We start from the raw sequence: 26,019 nt of genomic DNA, 5'->3' as shown, positions 1-26,019 counted from the left end.
TGTAGAGTGATTGGGAAACAAATTTACCTGGATCAGTGTTCCTGTGAGAGTTCTAAATATCAGGAGAATTACCTCTGTAGCCATTTTTAAAAATCTTCACCAAAGGATATGTTTATTCAAATTAAGAGAGAGAGGAAGGGAGAGAGAGAAAAAACAGAGAGAAGAGAGAGAGAGACAGACAGACATCATTTAGTTGCCTTCTATATGAGCCCGGTCCAGGGATAGAACCCACAACCTAGGTCTGTGCTATGTATTCTGCCTGGGAACTGAACCTGCAACCTTTTGGATTACAGTATGATGCACCAACCAACTGAGCCACCCGGCCAGGGCAACTCTGTAGCCATTATTTTTAGCTAAGTGATCCGATCCAAAAGTGTAAAAAAAACTTCTCTTATACTAAATAAATTCAGCACATTATAGGCCTCTAGGTACCCCCTCAAGGTGTAAGGAAGACTATAATGCTTTCTTATTATATATTTATATTTCAGGAGGAATGAAGCCTAGAACTTGAAGTCTCCAAGTCACAACAGCCACAACACACAGGGCTATCTGAATTTTGAACAGATTTTATTTCAATAGTAAAGGGTGAGATTTAAGATCCATGCCCATTGTCTTGTCAAGGAGATTCGGGATGTAAGGAGTCAGCTGTCTCCTTCCCCTGTGCAATATCCAGGGCCCAGGAATACTGTGAGTCCTAAACCATTTCCATACCTTTCTGTGAGGTGATCCCCTTCATGACTAGCCATTCTTGCTGCTTCTTACGATAATTTTGCTTATGCCTTCTGATAGTTAAGCACCTCCTCTTGGGTGCTATTGTTTGGGGTCCTATCTCCTATTATCGTAACTGCTATCAGTGAGCCTGCTGTCATTGCCTTGGACTGCAGAGGACAGTACCACTGAATGTATTTCTAGCACTGTTTACTATATCCACTCCAGTAAGCCCATTTCACTTGCAGAATGTTGTAACCCATTCCTCTGTTGTCTCACATGGCAGTTCTGCTACTTCAACTTCATTGAGCTAGACCAAACTTTCCCATGTTTCTAAAAACCATCCTAGTAGTGAGTTCTTACCATCTCCACTGGGCCTTGCCAGGGTGTTAAATCCTGTCTCTCGGGTGAGTTCTCCCATCTGAAAGTTTATACTCTGGAAGAGACATTAATGATCAAGTATACAAGATAGTAGCCATCCCTTGTCATCAGTCACTTCAGTGTTCACACAGTGAGAACATGAATGAAGAGGCCATGTTGGCAGATGCAGAAGCTACAGATGAGACTGACAACACAAGCGCCTTCTCACTGAGATCAATACAAATACTACTGCCACAGGGTCTAGTCTGCTGATAACAGAGACCAACATTGAGTCCTTATATGGCATCATTCTTTGAGGAAACCAACAGGCCACATGGTGGCACGTTATTTCATAAGGCTTCTTTTACTGTGGAATAGAATTAGTTCTGACAAAATAGACTATACATGCTGACTCTCTTGACAGCACCACTGCATAAGAGTTTATTCTGTGTTGCTTCACCAACACTGGATTCCTCTTAACCTCACATCAAACCATGACAACAGCTTTATAGCAAAGAATGTGTGGGAGTAAGCTTATGACAATGTGATACCTAGGCCATATTTGATAACATATGACCCAGAAGCTGCCTGCTGTCAAAATGTGAAAACAGTCTACTTCAAGTACAGCTGAGACACTGCTTCAGAACAAACACTTAACACTATAGTGGGCCATCCTCCTGGACACAGCACATATCTTAACAGTGGATCTAGCTCCTTCTGACAGTCAAGGTGCCCACTGGGATGAGGACTTCTCTTTTTTCCTGCTAGTGTCTAACTTTTGAGTCAATCTACTCAAATATTGGAAAGTTCATACTATTTAACACATTTATTTTATTGAGTGTAGCCTGTATTTTTTAAACCTTAAACAAAAAAACTATATAACAAAGTGCAAAATTAACCTCTCTTTTCCACAAATTTGATTTAAAAATATGACAGAAGAACACCACTCCTGCCACTCAAACAGGTACCGATACTACCCCTACATGGACTAACAAATAATCCGATTACAATAGTGCACTCTTGTCATCTTTTGTATCCATTTTTTTAAAAATGTAGCTAAGGTAGTAGGGACTTGGCTAACTGATAATACAGCAATTCAGAATGAAAAGTCTTTGTCATACTGTATTTAGTTTGACTATTTTCATTACTGAATATTATTCCATTCAGAAGAAATATAAATTCAAATCTAAGAGGTGACAGAGGAAAAATTCCACCACTTTACATATAGTCAAACTTTACCCAAATAAGTCCACAAAATTCCACAGTACCTGGCTGTATCTTATCTCCTTTCTGTCTCTATCTTCATGTTTCTGACCAGTGTCTCTCTATTAACCTCTCTTGACCTTCTTTCTTATGTAGAAAGAAGTCAGCCATCTCTATCTTTCTCAGTTCCAAATCTTCATTCTGTACCTGGATGAATAGAACAAAGGTGGCAAACCTTCAGAAGCTCTTCTGTAAAAGTATAAGAAAGGAAAAAGCTATAAACACTTCCATTTTTATAAGAATGCATACTCCTGATATATGAGCATATCGACTCTGCTAATATTCTAAAAGCATATTTTTCATGGTTTCTAAAACTATATTTAAGCAAATCTACAAAATCTAGGACTAAAATTAACTAAAACAACAGCAAAAATAAGAACATGTAATTTTACAAGCCAAACACACTGCTTATCAAAGACTACTGTCATTATGTAAGTGGTTATAAGATTCCATATTCTGTGTACTAGTCTCTCCATCTTCACTGAACAACAAGCCTCTAGGAGAGCGTGAACTCATCCATCATTTATGTGGAGTCTACTTACCTTGTCTGGCCTCTTGCCAATAGAAAAATGTTGCTTTCAGACACATCTTATAAAAGGCTTCAAATACTTCAGGGAGAGTGTCCTGATTTATGAACCTTATAAATATGCCAAAAATTGAATTGAGTGGAGAAATAGAAGTAAAGCATAGAATGTCTCACCTTTGCCCAGTGCAGTTCTCTTACTAGAGGTGTTTCAGTTAATTAAGGATACAGAAGAAACACAACTTCTTCTGTAACAATACATATTCCATTCTGGATCCTGCTCACAGGGAGACATATGTGAAGAGAAGTTAATTCCTATTCCCTAAAACACTGTTTTGTCCATATCAGTACAGTGATTGTGCAAAGAAAACTTAGAGATACTTACAGACTCATGGACATCAGATTTTCCTCAGTGGGACATTAGTAAGTTCATGAATCAGAATCATATTTCAGATATTACTAAGCACACATATACCATGATTGTTGAGCCAAGGAAAAGGGCTTTGAGGGCTTAAGAGTATTTCTGGATTGGAAATAGAACTGTTTATTCAATTTTATGACCCCAGGCAACAATTTTATTGTGTTTAGTAGAAATCAAAGATCAAGCAATAGTAACACTTCTAACTGTATTTATTGTGAAACAGAGCATTCATATTTTTAGGAAACACTTTCTGATTTATTTAATAAGCCATATTAGAAAAAAGCCTCCCAGGTATCACCAACATGACAAAGGAGAAGATCCAAGCCTCCATCCCCCCTCAATAAATATCAATAGTTAGGGAGAGATCTCTCTTTCCAAAAACATCCTTGTGAGAGCTCAGGAGTTGGGATGGGAATAATAGACAGAAAACTGTACTTGAAAAATAATGAATATTTTTTTAAAAAGGAGTTTCCTTAAGAAACTTGAGAAACATGATGGAGACACCTGAGAATAACTGCACAAAAAGGAATAGAAAAACAACTTTATTTTTGCCCACATTCTCCCATCCCCCAGGCCACACTGCTGAGCACCATGTAAAAAGTCCAAAGCTGGGAAAAATTCCCCTCAATGGAAAAGGAAGAGCAGGAGGAGCAACCAGTCTTCTCAGCCTACAAGGGCACAACATGAAGGGCCCTCTTGGAATTCCCCCACTCAGGTAAAGGTAAAGTTGAAATAAATAGAGACAGATAGAAACAAGGAAGAAAAGCCCGGTCTATTGGAATCAACCACATAGCGAGAGTGACTAAGGATTCCAATAATCCATTTTGCAAAGAATCACAGCAACTTTCACCGCTGGAGAAACCAGCACAGCCACCATAGGCCCCCTGCAGATTTTATTGTATTTTTATTTAATAAGTTTATGCATTCACAGGTGACAGACACTTGAGTCCCTTTCCACTCCCTTTCACTTTCACAGGCAGAGCCCAGGAACTGCACTAACAACCATGCCAGGCTTCTGCCTACCAGTGCATAAATACAAAACAGCAACCTAGGCCCTCATGGTTGACTATATCTGTACACATGCTTAGGATTAGCCTCATGTGGTATGTGCATACAGCCAGGCTGATTTCCATCACTGGCCTCTATGACCATGTATGTGCCTCTAGCAAAATCCTACAGATACGAAAGTACACCCCAGAAGTCAAGGCTTCCAAGGATGCTTTTGGGCCTATCTCTAATCATTAACCTGGACCACTGGGCTCATCTCTAGCTAGTCCTCACACTTGCTGGTGGGCCTGGCTCAAACCCTGGCTTCTGTCACTGGCTTGTACCAGTGGGCTATCCTGTAGTAAGTTCCTCCGCCTGTATACCTTCATGGCCCTGGTTCAACTTTCTTCACTGTCCCCCACTGTGATGCACACACTCATGAGGAGATACCACGGCCAGAAAAGTACATCCTTATGGCAGGACCCCACAGCTGCCAGTTAACCCACAGTTGGCCCATATTCTTGATAATGGCTCTGGTCCCCATCACTAAGTAATTGTTTGCAACCAGCCCCTACTACTATATAAATACTTACAGCTGGCCTCTTCAACAAAATATGTGTACCTCACTGACTCAAGATACCAATACCATTTGCCATGCATGGTTCCTAGCCACTGGACTGAAGGTATCATTGAGAATCCCCATAAACATTGCATCTGGGATATACAGGTTGTCAATACAGGAGACTCTAAAGACCTGAGCCAGCAAAATATCAGACTCTGTAGCTACCAAATGTCCCTGAACTTTATGCCCTGTGTGGCTAAGCCCATTGCATTATTACAGCATAATCCAACATTCTTCCTCTCATAGCTGAAGGCATTTCTTTATGGAAGTCAGCACATAAACTCTGTGAGGTTATGGCTTCTTCAAATGTGCAAACATTTACACAAGGTTATGGGATTTATGAACAATCAGTACAACATAAATGCAATAAACATCCAGTAACTGACTCCAAGAAATGGAGATAGATAGATCTGTTTTGAAAGCTGAAAGACAATACAGATAATCAACTTAATAAAATCAGAAAAACAATGCAAAAATGAATAAGAAGTTCAATAAACATGTAATAATATGAAAAAGAATCAAATAGAATTTTAAACCTGAAGAATGCAATGACTACACTAAAGAATTTAATAGAGAGTTCCAACAGCCAACTGGACCAAGTGGAAGAAAAAAATCTGTGAGCAAGTTTTAGATAGATCATGTGAAGTTATCCAGTCAGAGGAGCAAAAGGAAAGAAGAATGAAGAGAAATAAAGAAAGTGTATGGGTCTTATGGGAATAATAACAATTAAGACAAGTAAGAAAAATAATGTATATGCCATAGGAGTCCCCCAAAAAAGTAAGAAAGAAAGGAAGAGAAAGTTTATTTAAATAAATAATGACTGATAACTTCTTAAATCTGAAGAAAGGAATGGATATTCAAGTTTATTAACCTAATATATCACCGATAATTTCAATCCAAAATGATCTTCTCTAACATACATTTTAATAAAACTACCTAAGACCAAAACCAACAGACACACAGCCAATGGGAAACCCCATATGGGACTCTGGTCACCCACTAGGACAGTACCAGAGAAATTGGGGAGCTGGGTCACACATGAAGATGGGATAAGAGAAGAGCTGCAACTGGCCATGACCCAGATAGACAGTGGACTGGTCAGAGAGTTGGCCTGCTTGGAAAGTGGTGCACTTGTTAGGAATGGTCATATGCAACTAAGGAGAATTCGCTAACAAAAGGCTCTGAGAAGTTGTGCAAGGATCTCTCTTAGGCAGTGGCTGGGCCAACAAAGAGGGAGAAGGGGGGGGTGCAATTTGCTCCCACTCAGGACACCTCATGGATTGATTGAAGGAAGGCAACAGGGGCTCAGAGAGGCAGCAATACCCAAAAAGACTTAAATCAATAGCCAACTAAACTGCCCTGAAGGAACTTTTCTTGTGCAATGCCCAGGCCAACAAAGAGGGAGTAGGAGGGGTGTGCTTGGCTCTCACTCAGTGCACCTCGTGGACTAACAAAGGGTGGCACAATGAAGTAGATTACAGGTGTCACAGGTGGGCACAGGTAACCAGGTTCTTGGTGATTGGGACAAAGATTTGAACCAAATGTTCACTTCCTCTGGTCCACTTCTGGATCTGGGTCCCACTTCTGGTTCACTTCGTCTGGTCCACTCCATTGATCTGGGTCCCAATTTTCTTCCCATCACTATAGGTTCCCCATACATTTTCCTTTATTACCCTTAGTGTAGCCTTCATTTGTTCATTTAATTTGTGACCAAATTCAACCAATTCTGTGAGCATCCTGATCACCAGTGCTTCGAACTGTGCATCTGATAGGTTGGATCTCTTTGTCACTTCATTGTGTTTGTTCTGGAGCTTTGATCTGTTCTTTTGTTTGGGCCATTTTTTTCTGTCTTGACAGGCCTGTTGTGTAGTGAGGGGTGGAGCCTTAGGTGTTTGCCCAGGTGGGGCAACCCTGTTGCTGGGTTGTGATGCTGTATGTGGGGGAGGGGTCTGAGAGGGAACAATGGTGCTTGCTCCACTCTCTGCTGGATTTTAGTCACTTTCACCACTTCCCCCAAGCAAACTCGGCCCTTCTGGTACTGATTCCCATGTGGGTGGGTTTGTGTACATTCTAGGACCCTGTGGGTCTCTCCATTGAACTCTCCTGTGAGGCTGGAAGTCTCTCCCTGGCACCTCAACCCCCCACCTGGTGTTTTTAATTGGTGTGTTGAGGCCTTATTTCCCCACGCTGGAACCCTGAGTTGTATAGTCTGTCTTGCTCCCCAGTTTTGCCTTGTTTATCTGTGAGTGAATGTGGGATAGCTCAGTTCCACAAGCCACCTTGTGTGCCATGCCCCTCCACAATCTACCACCTTGCTGGGTCGGCCTGCTGTAGTCTTGCACACCCAGGGTCTGCTAGCTGCTGCTTTGTGATCCTGGGGTCTGCCAGCCACCACCTTTTTTTTTTTTTTTTTGCCACGACCCTTTTCCACCCAATTCTGCCCCTCCTACCCGTCTAGATGAATGTGTCTACTTTCACTCCTTNCAGTTTTGCCTTGTTTATCTGTGAGTGAATGTGGGATAGCTCAGGTCCACAAGCCACCTTGTGTGCCATGCCCCTCCACAATCTACCACCTTGCTGGGTCGGCCTGCTGCAGTCTTGCACACCCAGGGTCTGCTAGCTGCTGCTTTGTGATCCTGGGGTCTGCCAGCCACCACTTTTTTTTTTTTTTTTGCCACGACCCTTTTCCACCCAATTCTGCCCCTCCTACCCGTCTAGATGAATGTGTCTACTTTCACTCCTTGACTGTCGGACTTCCACAGAGTTCAGTTTTCTGTCAGTTCTGGTTGCTTTTTTTGTTTTGTTTTTAAATTGTTGTTGTCCTTATTTTGGTTGTGCGAGGAGGCACAGTGTGTCTGTGTATGCCTCCACCTTGGCCGGAAGTCCTTGATCAGTTTTACACTCCCTTTCATATTGTTTCCATTTTTCTTCCTTCACTTCACTTGTATTCCAATAACCTACTACCCTTGGTCTTTTTATTTTTTATTCTTTTTGTTCAGATTGTATATCCCTTATCACATTATTGTTATTCTGAATCCCACATAGCACCCTTCCCTGGTATTAATCTATTTCTCCATCTTTCTGAGCTTTATTACTATTGTGGTTAATTTTATGCTCTCACACACTACGCCAAGTTTCTATCCCTTACTCTTACTATATCTCACCATCTAACCTAGCATAAGCACTCTGCTTTCTAAAGTCAGCTTACATTCTTTTCCCTTCTAGTAAGAGTATCATCTCTTTTTCAACTTTTATAAAAAGTGGCTAGTTGGGTGAAATATCACAGTTACTTCTGTACTCCTGAAAGGATTTCCTATCTGTTCTCACTTGTTAGTACTTTAAATCCCATTAAATACTCTCCCGATGTCTTACTCCATTTTGCCTTTGCCCTGCCCCTGATTACATACAAGACAAGATGGGAGTTGTCAATACCAGTAAACACACTGGAGGGGAAAACCTGGCAACAGAGAAGCCACCAAGGTAAAGCCCAAGTACAACAAGAGAATCCACAGGAGCAGAAGAGAGGACAACTGTAGAACACCCAGACAAAGAGATCAAAGAGACAACACCAGTGAGTCCCATAGAACTCCTACCATAGAAGTTCACCCTATGAATACAGCTAGCAAATCAGAGCATCGGGAATCACGGAAACAAACAAAAACAGTCACCTAAAATGGGGAGACAAAGTACCCAGAATTGAAAGGAATGGGCGACTCCTCAGGAAAAGAGCTAAATGAAATGGAAGCAAGCATATGATCAGATATATAATTCAGAAGAATGGTTATAAGGATGCTCAAGGAATTCACAGACAACTAAAAAACTGAGTGGGAACTACAACAGTATAAAAAAGTAAATAGAAACTATAAACAAGAATCAGGAGGAAATGAAGAATACAATTTATGAAATTAAAAAAAAATACACTAGAAGGAATTACAAGCTGGTTGGATGAGGTAGAGGACTGAATTAGTGATCTGGTGGAGAGGGAAAAAATAAATACCCATGTAGAGCTACTGCAAGAAAAAAGACCCCAAAATATGAAGATAGCTTAAGTGAACCGCAAAACAACATGAAACACAACAACACTCAATCATAGAAATACCAGAAGGAGATAAAAAGTAGCAAGAGATAGAAACACTGTTTGAAAAAAAATAATGACAGAAAACTCCTTGAACCTGAAGAGGGAAAAGCCACACATATTCAGGAAGCACAGAAGGTCCCAATCAAGATAAACTCAAAGAGGCCTACTGCAAGACAATTTGTAATTAAAATGCCAAGTTTAAAGACAAAAAGAGAATCTTAAAAGCATCAATGGAGAAACAAGAATTAACATACAAGGGAACTCCACTAAGACAAACAACAAATTTCTCAGCAGATGCACTACCGTCCAGGAGAGAATGGCAAAAAGTATTCCAAGTAATGAAAAGCAAATGGCTGCAACAAAGAGTACTCTACCCAACAAGACTCTCAATTAAAAAGGAAGGCAAAATAAGGAGTTTCCCAGACAAAAAGCAGACTGAAAAAATACATCTCCACAAAATCAGCACTGCAAGATATGTTAAAGAACTGCTTTAAGAAGAGAAGAGAAAGGAAAACACAGGCACAAAGGGAAAAAATGAATAAGCACTTAACAATAATAACCTTAAATATTAATGGATTAGATGCTCCAATAAAAAGACATAACGTAGTTGAATGGATAAGAAAACATGACTTGTGCATATGCTGCCTACAAGGTACCCACCTTAGAACAAAAGACCTACATGGACTAAAACTGAAGGGGGAAGATATTACAAACAAATGGGCAGGGGAAAAAAGCTGATATAGCAATACTTATATCAGACAAAATATCCTTCAAAACAGGGCCATAAAAGTGACACAGAAGGACACTTCATAATACTCAAGGGAAGAATTTAACAAGAAGACAAAAACATAAGCATATAAGGGCAACATAGGAGCATCCAAGTATATAAGGAAAATCTTGGAGGACTTCAAGAAAGATACAGACAGCAACACACTTATCCTAAGGGATTTTTAACACCCCACTGTCTACAATGTATAGATCTTCCAAACAAAGAATCAACAAGGATATTGCAAGATTGAACAATGCCCTAGATCAAATGGATTTAACTGATAGCTATATAAAACCTTTCAGCCCAAAGAAGCAAAATATACATCCTTTTTAATGCACGTGGAACATTTTTAAAGATAGACCACGCAAAACAAGCCTCAAAAAATTCAACAAAATTGTAGTCATACCAAGCACATTCTTAGACCATGAGGGCCTGAAACTAGAAAGCAACCTCAAGGGAAAAACACTCAAATTTGTAGAGATTGAATAGTATGCTATCAAACAATAAATGGGTTAATGATGAGATCAAGGAAAAAATAAAAAACTTTCTGGGAGCAAATGAAAATGAACACACAATAGCCTAAAACCCTAAAACATTTTTAAGTCCTTTTCAATGTGCTCTCTGTAAGAGATTCACTTCTCAAGGACATACACTGACTATAAGTGAAGGTATGAAAAATATATTCCATGCAAAAACAAATATAAAGAAAGCTGGAGTAGCTATATTTATATCAGACAAAATAGACTTAAAAGTTATATTAAAACCCAAAGAAAATAATTTCAGAGATGAGGACAAGATGGCGACAGAGTAGCACAGAGGGAATCCAGCTCCCGTACACCTCGTAGAAAATCCCGGCGGATCTACTGAGGAACAGCATAATCAACCAATAATTCCCCAGCGTTTATGAAAATAAGAGACCAGAGAGTGTAACAGAGGGACCAGACAGCTTCAGATCAATGAGGACTCCTGGGCGTGAGTGAGGACAAAAGCAGCTGCGCCCACGGCCTGATATGTGAGTGTAGACAATAAGAGGAAGCAGGTGACCTCGGCCAACGCCTAATGGCCTCGGTGCCACCACTATGGCTGGAAACAGAGGCCTTGGTCTGGGACCAGAGCTGGGGCGCCTGCTGCAGAGGGAACTCTACAAGCCCGACGCTTGGTGGGTCTACAACAGACTCTGTGGGAGCCATGGGCCTGCTACAGGGTCCGTGGGAGAGAACTGACTCTCTTCCTCCCCATCTAAGCAAAGCTGGGCAATACCAAGCAGAGACCTGTCTACTTAAATTTACATAAAGGGTAACAAGGAAAAAGGGCCGTGTTCAACTGCAGACTTTGTGGTCACCAGCTCACCAGCTCACCAGCCTGCCAGTGCAGGGGATTTGAGAAGGACACTGTCGTTGCCAGTCTTTTGGGGATTGGGCTGGGCTGAGAGGCAGGCTTTGTGGAGAAGTCTCTATTGGAAAGTGAACTGAGGTGTTCTTCAACAGCAACTTGCCTCATGGCCCAACCAGCCCAGCAGCCATTCAGGGGAGGGGCGGGAGCACTTGGGTCCTGCCACAGGACTGGGAAGGATAGTGCCAGATCCTGAGGAACCCAGGCAGCCTGCCGGAGGTGTGGGCGCCCATATCCCAATTCGGTAGCCTAGATGTCCGGGGCTGTGACCTCCATTCCAGCCCACAGAGAGGCCCTGCTGCAACCAGAAAAACCAGTTTGGACAGTTTGAAACCGACAAAGGAAGATTTTTTTAGCAACTTTTTTTCTAAGTAATCTTACATATTTTTAATTGTATTATTGCTCTATCTTTCAATACTTGGTTCCTCTCCTTTCTTTCTGTCTGGTTTTAGTCCTTCTTCCTTTCTTCCCAAACTTTACACTTATTCCTCCTTTCTCCTGACTTTTGTTTGTGTGTGTGTGTGTGTGTGTGTGTGTGTGCTGGATTGTTTGTTTGTTTGCTGCTTAGTTTTCTTTTGTCCACAGGAGACACAAATAACTAGGAACTGCGAAAGGACCATAGTGGGACCTAAAGAGGGGGCATTTCAACAATAGAGACACAGAGACAAATTTCACTTTGCTATAGCAGAGAAGCCTCAAGTTGCTGCATAGGTATACTATTATTTTCTTCATTATTCTCACTTCTCTTTTTTATTTTAATAGTATCTTTGTATTCCTCCTCTTTCTGTATAGGTTTCTTAGTCCTGGCTGGTTATATTGTACTATTTGACAGGTTTAATAGTAAACCTGTTCTTTCCTCTACAGTGTATTGCTAATTTTCTATACTTCACGCCACTTGCTTTCCTTCGGCATACTACCCAAGCTCTATAACCCACATTCAGGCAGATCATATAGAGTCTGTCACATGAATGTTGCTCTAATATTATTGTAAGTAACAGCTGTTCTATACAACGGTGTACTTCACAACACATCTCCCCAAACTTAGACCACCTTCCAGCTTCCTGAATTCTATTACTGTAGTGATTAACTCTATTTGCTCACATGCTACACCTAGTTACTATCCTTTACTTTCACCTTACCTCAAAATCTAATCACCCACAACCTCACTGCTTTCTAGATAAAATTCACAAACCTTCCCATCCCAACAAGAGACTTTTCTTCTGTTCATCCTTTCTTAAAAGTGGCAAGCTGGGTCGAAGAGCACGGTTAACTCTATACATAGCCTAAAGATTGTCTATTTCTTCTCTACTGACTATGACTGTAAATAACATAAAGAACTCTTCTGCTATCATAAACCATTTTGCCTCCACCCCAAACTGATCACATACGCACAAAAAAAGAAGGAGGTGGAAACGGAGAACACCAAGATACTTGCAGGAGACTGGACCACTGAATTTCATAGGTATTCTACTACAAAAGTTCACACCATAAACCCAGGGAATCAGAACAGATCAATTTAAGAACCTGAAGCCAACAAGAAGAGTATCACAAACAATGGGAAGACAAAGAAATAATCCCCAAATGAAAGAAAAGGTGGGAGCCTCAGAAAGAATGTTAGATGAAAGAGAGGCAAGTCAACTATCAGATATTGAATTGAAAGCACTGGTTATCAGGAAATTCAAAGAGCTCCCAATGAGCTACCAGAAACTACAGGGGAGCTAAAATGAACTCACTGCAAACTATATCAACATGAAAAAGGAAACACAAACCATCAGCAAAGGTCAAGAGGAAATGAAGAATATAATTTCTGAACTGAAGAACAGAGTAGAAGGTATGAAAAGCAGGATTGATGAGGCAGAAGATCGCATCAGTGAGTTAGAGGACAGAATAAAAAGAATCTCCGAGACAGAGCAAGTAAAGGAAAAGAGACTCATAAAGAATGAGGAGGGATTAAGAGAAATGCAAGACAATATGAAACATAATAATATCCAAATAATAGGAATACTAGAAGGAGAAGAGGAAGAACAAGTTATAGAAAACCTATTTGAAAGAGTAATAATGAAAAATTGCCTAATTTGATGAGAAAAAAAATCACATGAATCCAGGAATCTCAGAGTCCCAATCAGGTGGAAACCAAAGAAGCCCACTGCAAGACACATCATCATTAAAATGGCAAAACTCCAAGACAAAGAGAGAATCTTAAAGGCAGCAAGGGAGAGAAAGGAAGTAACATACAAGGGAGCCCCAATAAGGTTGGCTACTGACTTCTCAATGGAAACACTCAAATCAAGAAGAGAATGGCAAGAAGGCACTCAGAGAAATGGGGATAGAGGGAGCATTCCTCAATATAATAAAGGCCATATATGAAAGACCTACAGCAAACATCATACTCAATGGGCAAAAACTAAAAGCTTTTCCACTAAGATCAGGAACAAGACAAGGTTGTCCACTTTCACCACTGCTATTCAATATAGGATTGGAAGTTTTAGCCACAGTGATCAGACAAGAAAAGGAAATAAAAGGCATCCAAATCAGGAAGGAGGAAACAAAAATATCATTTTTTGCAGATGACACGATAGTGTACATGGAAAATCCTATAGCCCCTACCAAAAACTGCTCTAACTAATAAATGAATTTGGCAAAACAGCAGGATATAAAATCAATATCCAGAAATCAAAGGCATTTTTGTATACCAACAATAAAATAGCAGAAGCAGAATTCAAGAAAAAAAATCCCATTCAATATAGCAAAAACAAAAAAAAATATCTGGAAATAAACCTAAGCAAGGAGGTAAAAGATCTGTATGCAGAAAACTACACAACACTGAAGAAAGAAATCAAGGAAGACACAAACAAATGGAAACATATACCATGTTCATGGATTGGAAGAATTAACATCATCAAAATGTCCATACTACCCAAACCAATTTACAGATTTAATGCAAAACCTATTAAAGTTTTAATGGCATATTTCACAGACACAGAACAAACACTTCAAAAATTTATATGGAACCACAAAAGACTGCAAATAGCAGCTGCAATTTTGAGAAAGAAGTACAAAGTAGGGGGGATCACAATACCTGATACTAAGCTGTATTACAAGGCCACTGTAATCAAAACAGCCTTGTACTGGCATAAAAACAGGCACATAGACCAATGGAATAGAACAGAGAGCCTAGAAATAAACCCAAATCTCTACAGTCAATTAATATTCGACAAAGGGAGAAATAATGTAAAATGGAGTAAAGATAGCGTCTTCAACAAATGTTGGGAGAACTGGACAGCTACGTGCAAAAAAATGAAACTTGAGCACCAACTTAAACCATACACCAAAATAAATTGAAGGTGGATAAAAGACTTAAATATAAGCCATGATACCTTTAAAGTCCTAGAGGAGAACATTGGCAGGAAAATATCAGATATTCCACACAGCAATATTTTTACTGATATGTCCCCTAGAGCAAGGGACATAAAGGAAAGAATAAACAAATGGGATCCCATCCAAATTAAAAGCTTGTGCATGGCTAAGGAAAACACTATCAAGATAAAAAGAAAAGCAACTGTTTGGGAAAACATATTTGCTAATGAGACCTCAGACAAAGGTTTAATCTCCAAAATATACAAAGAACTCACATGACTCCACTCAAAGAAGATGAGCAACCCAATTAAAAAAATGGGCAAAGGACTTGAACAGACACTTCACCAAGGAGGACATACAGAGGATCCAGAGACACATGAAAAGATGCTCCATATTGCTAGCTATCAGAGAGATGCCAATTAAATCCACAATGAGATACCACTTTACACCAGTCAGAATGGCTACCATAAACAAAGAAGCAAACAACAAGTGCTGGAGAGGTTGTGGGGAAAAGGGGACTCTAGTTCACTGTTGGTGGGATTGCAGACTGGTACAACCACTATGGAAAATAGTATGGAATTTTCTAAGAAAACTGAAAATGAATATGCCTTTTGACCTAGCAATTCCACTATTAGGTGTATGTCCTAAGAACCCTGAAACACCAATCCAAAAGAACCTATGCACCCCGATGTTCATAGCAGCACATTCTACAATATCCAAGTGTTGGAATCAACCTAGATGACCATCGGTAAATGACTGGATCAAAAAACTAAGGTACATTTACACAATGGAATTCTATGCTGCAGAAAGAAAGAAGGAGCTCCTACCCTTTGCAACATCATGGATGTAACTGGAAAGCATTATGCTGAGTGAAATAAGCCAGGTGGTGAATGACAAATACCATATGATCTCACCTTTCACAGGAATCTAAACAACAAAACAAACAAGCAAGCAAAATATGACCAAAGACACTGAAATACAGAATGTGCTGACAGGGACCAGAGGGGAGAGTGGAGAGAATCGCAGGGGAAAATGGGAAGGATTCACATGAACAAGTATAAAGGACACATGGACAATAACTAAGGTGGGGGATGAAAATGGGAGGGAGGTGGGGAGCACTGGGGGCAGGGCGGGGCTGGAAATATAAGACAGAAAGCTGTACTTGAACAAGAATTAAATAAAAAAATAATTTCATAATGATAAACAATCACAAGTATGCAAGCATTTCTATCCCTATCATTTTTTCTGTGTTCCTGGCAAATAAATATCTGTCTTATACTAAAAACAAAATAAGATGTAACACGTACAAATATATATATACACCCAACAGAAAAGCATCAAAACGCAAAAAGCAAATGTCAACTCATGTAAAGAGAGCAAAATAAATTAGTAAAATAATAGTAGGGGACTATATCATCCCACTTGTATTAATTAATAGATCATCCAGAGAGAAAGTCAATAAGAAAATATATACCTTATATGACACATTAGATCAGATGGATTAATAGACATATCCAAAATATTTTAGGTCCAAAAGGCACAATACATACTTTTTTGCAAGTGCACATGAAACGTTTTCCAGGACAAATAACACGATAGACTTTAAAACTAGTCTCAATACAAAAAGAGTGAAATCATATCAAGGATTTTGTCCAACCAGATGGCATAAACTAGAAGTCAATTATAAGAAGTAAATGAGAAAATACACATTAATGTGCCCATGATGTGTTCATCTACAAATCATGACTACACATCATAATACTGAACAACCAATAAGTTATCAAATAAATCAAAGAAGATATGAAGAAGTCTAGAGATGAATAAAAACAGAACTACAATAAACCAAAATGCACGGGATGTAAGACAAGTGGGTCAAAGGGTTCATAGCAATCCAGACCTACTTCAAGAAACAAACACCTACATTCAAATAAACGACCTAAGATTTCACATTGAAAAACCAGAAAAGGAGAAGAAAGGCAAAAATAAAAAGGAAGGAAATATTAATGATCACACCAGAGATAAACAAATTAGAAACTAAAAGGACTACAGAAAAGATCAATGAAAATAAGAGCTGTTTCTTTGAATAGACAAAATTAAACTTAGCTATTGTAAGCAAGAAAAAAGAGATGGCTTGAGTAAATATCAGAAATAAAAGAAAAGTAACAATTAATAAACCTATGAGAAACCTACAAAGAAGTACAAAGAATCATGAGACTACCACAAACAATCTTATTCCAACAAATTGGGCATGGCTGGTGCGCTTCAGTGGAATGAGCATCAGCTTGTGAACTGAAAGGTGGCCGGTTCAGCTCCTAGTCAGAGCTCATGCCTGAGTTGCTGGCAAGGCCCCCAGTCATGAGCATATGAGAGGCAATCAATTGATATTTCTCTCCTCTTTTTCTCCCTCCCTTCCCCCTCTCTGAAAGTAAATAGATAAAATCTTTTAAAAAATAAATGAAAAAAATTCCTAGAAACATGCAATCTCCCAAAACTAAATTGTGATTAAGTAGAAAGTGTAAAGAGACCAAATACTGGTAAGGATATTGAAACAGTAATCAAAAACTTCCCAACCCTCAAACAAACAGAAAATCTACTGCCAGACATCTTCATGGGTAAAATCTAGCAAATTTTCACAGAAGATGCAGTACCTATTTTTCTCAAATTCTTCAATAAATATTAAATGGGAAGCCAAGCATGCCAACATATGTAACCAAAAAATTACATGCCAGTGGACATAAATACAAAAATACACAACAAATTATTAGTGAACCAAATTCAACAATACATTAAAAAGATCATACACTATAATCAAGTAGGATTTATTCCAGGGATGTAAGGAAGTTTTAACATCCACAAATCAATCACTTTGATACACCATATTAACAAATCAAAGGAATAAACTTATATGGTTATTTCAATAAATCCAGAAAAAAAGCATTTGACAAAATTCAAAATCTATTTATGACAGAAACTTTCAACAATGTAGTAAAAAAGGGAATATACTTCAATATAATACAGGTCATATACAATAAACCAACAGCTAACATAATGGTATAAAACTGAAAGCTTTTTGTTAAAGATCTGAAACCAGCCAAGAATGTACACTCTCATCACTTTTATTCAACATAGAATTGAAAGTCCTAGCCACAGTAATAAGAAGGAAAATAAATAAAATGCATCCAAAATGGAAAAGAAGAATAGTTTTCACTAGTTGATAACATGATTCTTTATACAGAAAACCCTAAAGACTCTACCAAAAAAAGAAAAATATTAAAACTAATAAGTAAGTTGAGTAAAGTGGCCAGATATAAAATTAATATGCAGAAATATGTGGTATTTCTATTCACTAATAAACTATCAGAAGGAGGTATTAAGAAAACAATCCCATTTAAATTGCATCAAAATAATGAAATACTGAAGAATAAATTTAACTAAGGGAGTGAAGGACCTGTACATAGAAAACTCTAATGCACTAAGGTAAGAAACTGAGGAAGACCCAAATAAAGGGAGAAATACTGTGTGCTCATGAGCTAAAAAATTACTATCTTTCAATTGTTCATGCTACTTAAAGCTGTGCATAGACTCAATGCAATCTCTATACAAATTTTAGTGGCATACTTATCATAACTAGAACAAACTCTGTAAAACAAAAGCAATCTTGAAAAGAAAGATAAAGTTAAAGATAAAAAATCTTCTATATAGAAAAAACATACCACAAAGCTATTATAATCAAAACAGTATGGTATTAGCAAAATATATCTACACAGATCAATGGAACAAAATTGAGATCCCACAAATAAACGCACACAGATATAGAAAAGTAATCTACAACAAAGGAAGAAAGAGCATACAATGGAAAAAGGACAGTTTTTTTTTTTCCATAAATAGTGTTGGGAAAGCTGACAGCCACATGTAATAGAATGAAACTAGATCAGTGACTAACACTATGCAGAAAGATTAACTAAAAATCAATTAAAGATTTAAATGTAATTGTAAGACTTGAAACCATAAAATTCATAGAAAATACAGGCAGTAAGCTCCTTGATATCAGCCTTGGTAATGGTTTTGTTGATCTAATTCCAAAGAGAAGGTACACCAAATAAACAAATGGGACTACATTAAACTGAAGGATTCTGCACATTGAAAGAAACCATCATCAAAATGAAAAACACTCTACTGAATGTGACAAAATATTTGCAAATGATGTAAAATGAGGGATTAATACCCAAAATATAAAAACTACTCTTACAGCTCATCTACAAAAAAAAATAATCAAACAACCCAATTTTAAAAATGGGCAAAGGATATAAACAGTAGTTTCTCCAAAGAAGACATACAGATGGCCAAAATACACATAAAAAGATGTTCAACATCACTAATTATTAGGAAAATGCAAATCAAAATTGCAGGAGATTTCACCTCACAAATGCGCGGGTGGCTATTACAAAGAAAACAAAGAATAACATGTTGGAGAAGGCGTAGAGAAAAAAGGACCCTCTTGCACTGTTGGTAGGAATAAAAATTGATGCAGCCACTAGGGAAAACAGTGTGGAAGTTCTTTAAAATATTAAGAATAGAACTACCATATGAACCATCTCATCCACTTCTGGTTATCCACTGAAAGAATGAGAAAACATTCATTCAGAAATGTATTTGCACCCTTATGCTTATTGCAGCATCCTTCACAATAGCCAGGTTATGGAAACAACATTAATGTCCACTGATAAATGAACAGATAAAGAAGAAGTGGTATGTATATATGCAATCAGATACTACTTAGCAATAAAAAACAATAAAATCTTGTTATTGCAACAACGTGAGTTGACTATTAGGATATTATGCTACGTGAAATAAGTCAAACGGAAAGAGGCAAATATTTTATGATTTTACTCATCTGTAGAAGCAAAAACAACCAGAATAATAAGCTCATAGATACTGAGAACTGATTCACAGTTACTAGAGGGGAAGCACATGGGGAGTGGGCATAATGGGTAAAGGGAGTCAACTGTATGGTGATGGATGGTAACTAGACCAGGGATGATGTTCATCTTGTAATATATACAGATTATAATGCTGTATAACTGAAACTTATAGAAGATTTTAAAAAGCATATCAGAGGTAAATAAAGTCATTATATCATTCTAAAGTGATCAATTCATCAAGCTAATGTAATGATTGAAAATATATATGACCCAATATCTGAGAACCAAATATATTAAGCAAATATTTACAGATCTGAAGACAGTAGCAGATAATATAACACAAATAATAGGTGACTTCAGTACCACAAACAAAATAAAAAAGGAAACATTGGATTTGGCAGGTAATTTACAAGAAATGCACATAACAGACATGTGCAGAACATTCCATCCAGTAGCAACAACATACATATTCTTCACAAGTGCAGAGGGAATGTTCTCCAGAATAGATCATATGTTAGTTTACAAAGCAAGTCTTAAAAAATTTTAAAGGTTCAAATTATACCAACACTATGAAACTAAAAATCAAATTACAGAAGGAAAACTATGAAACTAGAAATGAAATTACAGAAGGAAAGTTGAAAAATTCTCAAGTAGGTGAAATTAACAAAACACTCCTGAACAAGCAAAGAGTAACAATAAAATCAAACCGGAAATTTAAAAAAAATCTTGGCCCTGGCTGGTGTAGCTCAGTGGATTGAGCACAGGCCTGTGAACCAGAGTATTGCGGTTTGATTCCCAGTCAGGGCACAAGCCTGGGTTGCAGGCCAGTTCCCAGCAGGGGACACAGGAGAGGCAACCACACATTGATATTTCTCTTCCTCTCTCCCTCCCTTCCCCTCTAAAGGTAAATAAATAAAATTTTTAAAAACAAACAAACAAACAAACAAAAATCTTGAAACAAGCCAAATGTAAATACAGCATGCTAAAATTTATGGAATGCAGTAAAAGCAGTGCTAATATAACTATTCATGCCTACATTAGAAAAATAAAGATCTCAAGTAAGCAACACGATCTTATAACTCAAGAAACTAGAAAGGCAAGAACAAACTAAGCCCGAATTTAAAAGAAGGAAAGAGATAACAGAGATCAGAGAACAAATAAAGCAAAAAAAATCAACAAAGCTGAGGGCTGAATTTTTGAAAACATAAACAAAATTGACAAACTTGTCATTAAACTTACCAAGAAAAACAGAGGACTTAAATACAGTCATGAACTGCTTAACAACATTTCAGTCAATGATGGGCAGCATAAGCAACAATGTTTTTAAAAGATTATAATGGATCATAAGCAAAATTTTGTGAAGGAAAAGACTGGATCCAATGATGATGTTTAATTACTGCTAGTTCTAAGTGGTTTAAATAGATGAGAAGTCCTACCTAGCTGTCTACCCATTGTGTGCTTGCCTACAGCTAGGACACAGAAATGGCCAGGGAATGAGAGGAGTGAACTAGGGAAGGCAGGATCTGCCTTCTGATAGCCCACACTCACTCCTACATTCTCACACACACAATGGTGAGCCCAGAGCCACTTCCTTCCCTTTTGTTTCTGTTTATTTCTATTCTCAGTCTTTCTTATTCTCCACCTGTATCACTCTTTCTTTCTCACTCCCTTGCTCTCTCACTTTATTTCTCTCTCCCTCTCTGTCTCCCACCTCTCTTTTATTACTTCTATCTCAAACATTTTCTCTCTGGATCAGTTTCAATCTCTGGTCTTCTTTTCTGTTCCCTTCTCTTCCTTCCCTCTTTACCTTCCTTTCCCTCTCTTGCTAATGTCTACACTTTCTCAGATGGTATCTACTCCAAAGACCTCCCCATAACCCCAATGCATAAGCATATGCACACATCTTCTTTTATACCATATTTCACTGTACATTTTCTGTATTTAGATATATTGAGACTAAATACACAAATACTATTGCTATTTAATGTCACAAATATTTGGTGTTACATTTGTCTACAATATTAAGTACAGTAACATACTGCACAGGTTTGTAGCTTAGGAGCAATAGCCTAGATATGTATTAGGCTATACCACTTAGGTTTTTGTAATTATACTCCATAAGGAGAAGACTTTCCAGAAACTAGAATTACCTTCTGGAGAGAGGAGCCCTTGAAGTACAAGCTTACCTCATTAGGTGAGAGCTCTAGGAACCCATCTGTATCAGTGCACCAGTTGGCATTGCTGTGAGAGGCTGCATTTGGCTTCAGTGAATTTTTATTTGAAGACTCAACAAATTTGCCTGTTTTATGATGGGTGATTTATGAGCCCACCTGCCCACACAGCACTAACTGTTTAGCAGTTTTTTACCAAAAACATCTTGATGCCCCATTCCCCACCCTCCCCATTCACCCAATCTTTCCTTGAGCAACTTTTATTTTTGTTTCCCCATATGAAAAAAGTTCTCAAAGAAAAACTTTCCAGCATGGAAGAGGTAAACCAACAACAACAAAAATGCAGAAGCACTAAAAGGCACCGAATTCAACAAGTTCAAAAACTGTTTTTAGCAGTGGAAAAAAAATATCCATAGGTATATTGCATTAAATGGAGAGTATTTTGAAGGTAACTGGTTTATAGACGTAAGCATTAAAAAACATTTTTAATAAATAAATACTCTTTCTTGAAGGTCCCCCCCTGGATAATGGTATCAAAATGACCAAATAATACAAGGCCTGTCCAGAAGGTATCCAGCCATGCAATAGGAAAAAAATAGAGACATTTACTGAAGAAGTTAGAAAGATACAAGAAATATTGTACCTAGGATGGTGACACTTCAGTTTCATTTAAAGTAAGTATCTTGGGCTCTCACACAATTCTTCCAGTCACCATCAGCTGTTCTGTTGTATTTTCCTGAATTTCATCAATAGTCTGAAATCTCTTCCCTTTCAAAGGTGATTTTAGTTTTGGGAAAAGGCAGAAGTCATAGGGTGCCAAATCTGGTGTGTAGAGGGGTGAGTCATCAGTCCAGTGACCTGTGTGATTTGATGTTTCATCAAAAAATACTGATGTGATATATGAGTGGGCATATTGTTGTGATAAAGCTTCCAATCACAGTTGTCCATAGTTGCAGTCTTCTGAATCACCAGAATAGTGTCCATGGAGGAATGTTCAAGCTTAACACAAAATTTGATGCAGATTCACTGCCCTACCCACTGAGTCATTTTGAATGTGACTGCCACACAGTACACATGCTACTCCCCCCACGACTAGTACAGTGAAATTATCATTGTTTGTACAGGTGCATTCCATTCTCCTCTCCTTGGATGCCAGGTTACACCAATGTCTTGCAAACCATTCTCATGATATTAAGAATGGCTGGACATTTTCCTGACAGACCTCCTATAGTGACATATTTCTCAGAATGTATCTCTGTCATTAAGTGACACATGGCTAAATAAAATCATAAATAAAAGAGGAAATCTGTTCTTTCACTTGGGCTGTATTTCTTTGTCTAGGTGTTACATTGTAAGGAGTGGAGCCTAAGGTATTCACAAGGGTGGGGCAACTCCTTAGCTGCCCTGTGGGGCTGTATGTGAGGGAGGGATCAGAGAAGGAACAATTCCATTTGCTCAACTCTCATCCTACTTCAGTCACTTCCCCTACCACCCATAAGCCAATTACAGTCTTTTTGGTGCTGATTCCCAGGTGAGTGGGTTTGTATACTTTCCATGACCCCAAAGGTTCTTCAAATAGACTCACCTAAAAGACTGGGAGTTTCTCCTGCTGCCACAACACCCACAGGTTTTTAAAGCCAGAGGTTTTGAGGCTTTATTTCCCCACACTCAAACCCTGGGTTGTGCTATCTGTTGTGCTCCCCACTTGTTTCTCCCAGTTTATCCATACATGAAAAAGAACTAAATGATAAGTAAATAGCCAACCTATCAGATGCAGAGTTCAAAAACACTGGTAATCAGGGTGCACACAGAAATGATTGAGTAAGAATGCAAAATAGAGAAAAAAAGTGAAGGCTCTACAAAGTGAAATAAAGAAAAATATACAGGGAATCAACAGTGAAGAGAAGGAAACTGAGGCTCAAATCAACCATTTGGACTAGAAGGAAGAAATAAACATTCAACTAGAATGAAAAAGAAACAAGAATTTTAAAAAATGAGGAGAGGTTTAGGAACCTCTGGGACTACTTTAAGCATTCTAATATCTGAATTATAGGGGTTCCAGAAAGAGAAAAGGAAGAGTAAGAAATTGAAAACTTATTTGAAAACATAATGAAGGAGAAATTCACTAATCGGGAAAAGGAAATGGACTTCTCGGAAGTCCAAGAAGCTCAGAGCCCCAAAGAAGTTGGACCCAAGGAAGCACACACTAATACACAACATAATTACATTACCCAAGATTAAAGATAAGGAGAGAATCTTAAAGCAGCAAGACAATAGGAGACAGTTACCTACAAAGGAGTTCCCATAAGACTTTCAGCTGATTTCTCAAAAGAAACCTAAAAGGCAAGAAGGGGCTAGAAAGAATCATTCAAAGTCATGAAAGGCAGGGGCCTATATCCAAAATTACTCTATCCAGAAAAGCTATCATTTAGAATGGAAGGGAAGATAAAGTGCTGTCTAGATAAGGTAAAGTTAAAGGAGTTCCTCACCACCAAACCATTATTATATGAAATGTTAAAGGGACTTATCTAAGAAAAAGAAGATCAAAACTATGAATAGAATGATGACAATAAATACAACTATCAACAACTGAACCTAAATAAGAAAAATAAACTAAGTGAACAACTAAAATAGGAAGAGAATCACAGTAATGGAGATCACATGGAGGTTATCAGTTTGGGGGGAGAGAATGGAGGAAAAGGTACAGGGAATAAGAAGCATAAGTGGTAGGTACAAAATAGACAGGAGGAGATTAAGAATAGTATAGGAAATGTAGAAGCCAAAGAACTTATATGTATGCCCCCTGGACATGAACTAAGGCAGGGGGATGTTGGAGGAAGCGATGGTGTAGGATGGAGGAGGAAGAAAAATAAAGGGGAAGAAAAATGGGACAACTGTAATAGCAAAATCAATAAAATATAATGTTTAAAAAAGAAAGAGGAGACATTAAAATTGATTCCACAGAAATAGAAAAGCTTCATAAAAGACTATTATAAATAGATATATACCAAAAATTGGACATCCTAAAAAAATGGTTGAGTTCCTGGAAACATACTACTGACAAGGTCAACCAGGGATAAATAGAAATTCTGAACAGCCCAATAACATGTAAAAGATTAAATCAGTAATAAAAAATAAATAAAGGAACAGAAATAAACTCAGAACTAGATAGCTTTCTGTATAAATTCTACTAAACATTTAAAATAGAATTAATGCCAATTCTTCTCAATTTCACCCCGAAAGTCTAAACAGAGGGAACACTCACAAACTTATTTTATAAGGCCTAACTTATCCTGATACCAAAGGCAGAAAAGAACACACAATGCACACATGGGAAAAAAGAAACACCAGCAGACAATATTGTAGATGAATATAGATGAACAAAATACCAGCAAACTGAATTTAATAGCACATTAAAAGAATAATACACTATGATCAAGTGGAATTTATCCCTGGGATGCAAGTGTGTCTCCACATAGACCAAACAAAAAATGTCATACTCCACATAATTATAATGACAGACAATAATCATACTATAATCTCAGTAGATGCAGAAAAAGCATTTAACAAAATCCAACATCTTTTATGAGAAAAGTTCTCAACAAATTGCGTCAACATTATATGTCAACATAATAAAACCTTCTAAGACAAATCCACAGCTAACATTATATTCAATTGTGAAAGGTTGAAAGCTCTCCCTCTAGAAAAAACAAGTGTGCCTCCTCTAAGCATTTCTGCTGAACATTCTCCTACAAGTCCTAGCTAGAAATCAAATAGAAATAAAAAAGAAAAAAGAATAAGCATTCAAATTGGAAAGAGATAAAATTGTCTTTGCTGATGACATAATGCTTTACATAGAAAATTCTAAAGACCACACCAAAAAATGTTAGAACTAATCAACACATTCAGTAGTTTCAGGATTTAAAATCAAAATACAAAATTATTGGAATTTTTCCATACTAGCAATGAGCTATCTGGAAAAAGGAAAACAATTTCATTTACAAAGGCATTAAAAACAATAAAATACTGAATACTTTAACCAAGGAAGTGAAAGATCTGAACACTGAAAACTATATGACATTGATGATAGAAATTGAAAAATACACAAATAAATGAAAGATGTCTCAAGTTCATGGAACAGAAGAATTAATATTGCTAAAATTTGCATACCACTAAAAGTAATCTATAGATTAAATGCAATTGTATTAAAATTCTAGTGACATTTTTCAGGTAATAGAAAAAACAATCTTTGTGCTCTCTGGAAACAGATGCTGGTGGATATTATCTTTTCACTCTTACTCTTTCTTGTGTAAGCTCACCAGTATCTCCCAGAAAAAAGCTTGTATCCTCATGTAGTACCTTAATTTTTGTGGCTGCTACCCAAGGAATACCTCTATGTTGCTCAATACCCAGTAAGGCTTACACTCACAGGACTGAGACCAATGG

The 26,019-nt window shown here is 37.9% G+C and overlaps 1 protein-coding gene across 1 annotated transcript in view; it reads left to right on the top strand.

Annotated features, from left to right (window-relative positions):
• SLC5A7 (solute carrier family 5 member 7) overlaps positions 1-8,375 on the top strand; it is a 44,911-nt gene extending 36,536 nt beyond the window's left edge. The window contains exon 10 of the transcript XR_005070066.1: positions 8,365-8,375. The gene's annotated coding sequence lies outside the window, so the exon portion shown is untranslated. The remainder of the gene's footprint in view (positions 1-8,364) is intronic.
• The last annotated feature ends 17,644 nt before the right edge of the window (positions 8,376-26,019 follow it).

Source organism: Sturnira hondurensis, unplaced genomic scaffold, assembly GCF_014824575.4.
Source record: "Sturnira hondurensis isolate 20B ecotype Veracruz unplaced genomic scaffold, ASM1482457v3 Scaffold0001304, whole genome shotgun sequence".
In the NCBI taxonomy this organism is placed as follows: domain Eukaryota; kingdom Metazoa; phylum Chordata; class Mammalia; order Chiroptera; family Phyllostomidae; genus Sturnira; species Sturnira hondurensis.
The sequence above is the reverse complement of the archived record's forward strand: the minus strand, read 5'-3'. Positions and strand labels throughout refer to the sequence as shown.